The following is a 4,683-nucleotide window of genomic DNA, read 5'->3' on the forward strand; positions in this document are numbered from 1 at the left end:
GATTTCCTCTTAAATGGAGTCTTGGACAAGATGAAGTGTCAATGAATAGAGAACTGTTGGTAGACTGCCATCTGAACTCACTGCATTCAGAAATTCATGAAAACATAAATAGAAGATGTTTCTAACTCAGTAGGTATGAGAGGAGAAATGGGGAAGGAAACTGGATCTGGAGATACATTTAAAAAAAAAAAAAACCTTATGACAGGGGTACCCAAAAAACAATAAAGGATGTAATTTTGGTGTTAAACCTCCTATGACTGCAACTCCGCCCTACTACTGACCAGTTGTGTGAACTTGAGTTGAGTTAGCCTCTGTAAAGCCTCAGTTCCTTCCTCTGTAAAATGGGTTTCATGACAGTATCTGTTTCATAGGGCGATTATGAAGATTGAATGGGTTAAGGCACATAGAGCACTTAACTGAGTTCCTTTCTTATAAAGAGAACACATGTTAGTTTTATTATTTATTGTTTTTGTTAAAGCAAAACAAAACAAACTCTCACGGAGTCCCCAAATTACTGGAATTAATTTCCTATTCCTTGGAGTTTCATATAATCCATAACTTCAGAATAGGACCCCAAGCAAAATGTTTCTGTATACAGGTAAGTTTAGTTGTTGTTCAATCTTTGGCCATGAATTTCAGGACCTAATTCCCCACTGGGAGAAAACGAGTTTGGAAGAAACATGAAGTAGTGACTACACAATAAATACTGAGAAAAAGCCACCTAACTAAGAACAGGGCGACAGAATAGCCTAAAATGAATCATACAAATGATAACTAAAGTTGCCAGGAAACCAATAAGAAAATGCAAGACACCTGAACTCTGACGGTAGGTAAACCAGACCACTTACCTTCTCTGGGTGTCACGTTTCTCACTTGGCAAATGAGGCTTTGGGTTTCAGCAGTTGATCATTCAAGTCCACTCCAGGTTTTACAATCTGATGGTTACATTTCCAAAAGAATCATGACCATTTATTTATTTTTCAATTTAATCCAAGACTGTATCAGAAAGCACCACTGGAAGGACTACCACTCAGAGTGACAGACAGCACAGCTAATCATCGTAGCACAAGTTTTTAATTTCTTTTTCAAGTTATCTATTATTTTGAATCAGTAACAGATTCATTTAACTCAAACAACAAAAAGTACAAAAAAGTAGTATACTATAAAAAGCCTTCCTTCACCCGTTCGGTTCCCACCCCTCCCCCAACACACACGTGTGTGCGCGCACACACCAGGAACCATGATTTTCACTTTTTTTAATCCTTCTGGATATTGTTTATAAATTTATATATGCAAGGCAACACAAACACATCTTTTTTTCCTCCTCTCCCTACATACTGTTAATATACAGTACTTCCTCTGATGCATCTTACTTTTCCATTTAACAATGTATCTTGAAGATCTTTCCACATCAGAAATAAAGACTTTCTCTTTCTCTCTCTTACCAGCACAGAACGTTTCATTATGTCTGCATCTTAATTTACATAACTGGTCCCACTGATGACTATACAGGTTTCCATTCCTTTCTGTTTTGTTATGGAGCCTTTTTGAATTAAAAAAAATGAATATTAAATATTATCAAATACCTTCTCCATATATCTTGGGACAAATGACCTTCATAGTTCCAACTACTGATTTGCTAAGTTATGTTAAACTTCCTACCTGAAAATCAACCTTCTGTCCCCAAAATAAACCCTTCATCGTGGTGGACTATTTTTTTAGTGTGCTGTTGGAGTCTGTCTGCTAATATTCTGTTTAGGCTTTTTGCATTTGATAGCCACGTCGTATCATTCATGGCTCTCTTTTTTGTGCTCCCGTTGTTGGGCTGTGAGGACAATATGATCCTGGCCTTCTAAAACTCACTTTAGAAGCATTCTCTTTTTCTGCTCAGAAACAGCTGAGCAACTCAGGAGCTGTCTTCTGTTCCTTAACGCTGTGGTAGGACCTCTCTGTGAAACCATCTGGCCCTGGGGCTTTCCAAGGTTTTGCTTTCACAAACTTCTCTATTTTGTTTACATTATTTGTCTAGTTTATATTTCAGTTCTGTTCTGTTTTTTTAAGCCTCAGGAACAGAATGTTAGGTTTATCAGACCCTTCGATTCATGACACATGATAATCGTTGCTTTCACAAGGCCCCTCTAGTTTATTCTTTCCAAATATCTCTTCCTTTTCACCCTCATGCTCCCTCCTCTCCCCCTCCCCCTTATCGAGGCAACCATTCTAACATGTTGAATGAATGTCTTTCTAAAAAAAAAAATGTCCTTGAAAATTGTGCATTGTTTTTCTGCGCCGGCATTTTTTGATTCACGGAAATGCTATTGTTCTATCATCATCCCACGGGATCCCCAGGGGACTGGGACGCCCATGGATACCAAAATCCAATGATGCTCAAGTCCTTTTGTATAAAACGGCTCAGTGCACTCGGCCCTGCACATCTACGGGTGCAGAACCTAAGGACACCAAGAGCCGACCTGTAGGTCTCATTCCATTTGTTACCTTGTTTCTCTAGCACTGTGTTTTAAGACCCATCCATGTCACTGTGCAAACATGGGGTCCACTGCCTCCAATTGTGCAGTAAACTTCAAGGTGGTACATCTCTACCCTTGGCTAATGGGCACCCAGGTCCCCTGTCACCACAAGTGGCTCTGCAATCAACATCCTTGTACATGGCTCCTTAGGAACCTATGTGAGAATTCATCTGGTGGACTTCCTAATCATAGGGTATGTGTCTGTCTAAGCTGACTGAAATGGCCATTTCAGTATATATAGGATATACCAGCAGTATATAAGCATATACCAGCAGTATATAAGGATTTTTGTTTCATGAACCCCTGACTATCTAGTTTTCTAACTGTTGTCAGCCCAGTAGGTATACACCATATACTACTGCTGCATTAATTTTGATTTTTATTCCTCTTCAAATACTAGTTAGCTTTTGAGGTGTCCTCATCAGCATCCTGCCTGTTCATATCCTTTGCCCACTTTCTAATTGGACTTGCTATGTTTTTCTTTTTGCTTTTCAAAAGTTTCTTGATTAATCTAGATATGAGTCCTTGGCTTAGACATTGCAAATACCTTCTCTTATTCTGTCATTGATCTAGCCACTTTGGTCATGAGGACCCTTGTTGAATAGAAATCTTTAATTCTGATGTAATCAAATAGCTCAGATTTTTAGCTTATGATCTTGCTTTTGACATTTTATTTTAAAATTTCTTCTCTGTGCTAGGTAACAAAGATAACCTGTGTTTCTTCCTACTAAATTTTCTTCGAAATTTAATTATCTAATTAAACCCATTTAAAATTCACCTTTATTTGAGACACCTGGAAAGGAGCTACATGTTTTTTTCTCCAAGTTTTTCTATATCCAAGTTTAATTGGATGTGTAGAGGTGAGGGTTAACTTTATGCATCAGTTTGACCAGGCACAGTGCTCAGATATGTGATCAAATATTATTCTGGATGTTTTATGTGAGGGTGTTTTTGAGATTAACATTTAAATTGGTGGATTTGAGTAAAGCAGACTGCCCTCCAGCATGTGGGTGGGCCTCATCCAATCAGTTGAAGGCACAATTAGAACTAGAGCTGGACCTCTTCTGAGCAAGAGGGAATTCTGCAGCAGGTAGTCTTCAAGCTTGACCTGCAGCATAGGCAGCTCTTTCATGGATCTCCAGTTTACTGGTTCGCCCTGCAGATTTTGGATTTGCCAGCCTCTGTAATTATGTGTTATGACTGTTAAATCAATATTTGTTAAGTAGAGCCTCAGGGTGCTGGATGGTGAGCCACAGTTCAACAAAAGACCACAGGAGAAGTTGAAATAGAGATGTTTATTACTCACGGGTCCTGGAGGAAGTACACAGCAGATCTCAAAGGGCCACACAGGGAGGTCAAAGCAGGGGGGAAGAGGAGACAGAGATGGGACCTGGGGCAGGTGCCTTTATTACTATTAAATGGGTGGAGTGCTTTGGGGGACCTAGGCTAAGGCCAGACTGGTCAATTCAAACCAGAAAGAGTGGGGTTTTGATAAGTTCTACAGGGGTCTTATGTAAGGGGTGCCCAGGGGAAGATCCTGGGAGTGGGGAAAACTGTAACAAGAGCCTTGAGGAAGTCAGATCAGGAACTTGAGTTTATTTGGGACCCAGCAGGTTGTTTTCTAGGGCATGTGCTTACATGAGGGGCTATCATCAGTTTAAGGCCCCTACAGGCAACCTGGACAAATAAAATGGATGCCAAGACAGCAATGACATGAGGTAGCTTAGCTAAACTCTTGACATCATTTGAACCAACTCCTTAGAATAAATCTCTCTATATATGGATAGATAGATAGATGGATAGATAGACAGACAGACAGACAGACAGACATCCCATTGGATCTATTTCTCTGGAGAACCCTAATATTGTAGTTTTTCTTCTTTAAATATAATTTATAAAAACTAAACATTCCTGGCCTTCAGCTCTTCATTCTGATCATTGGTCTGATGAAATGATTTGGTATTAATATTTCTCTTGTTTTTCTAAATGTAGGAAGTGTGTCATGATAACTGATAGGACAAGTCACACACCTACTTTCTATTTTTTAATTAACAATCTGTAGACCTTTATTCCTCCATATACATTTTAGGGTAAGTTTATTAAGTTTATTAAGTTTCTTTTTAGAAATCCGAATGTAATTTTGATTAGAGTTACA

Source organism: Vicugna pacos, chromosome 5 (genome assembly GCF_048564905.1).
Source record: "Vicugna pacos chromosome 5, VicPac4, whole genome shotgun sequence".
NCBI classification, from domain to species: Eukaryota; Metazoa; Chordata; class Mammalia; order Artiodactyla; family Camelidae; genus Vicugna; species Vicugna pacos.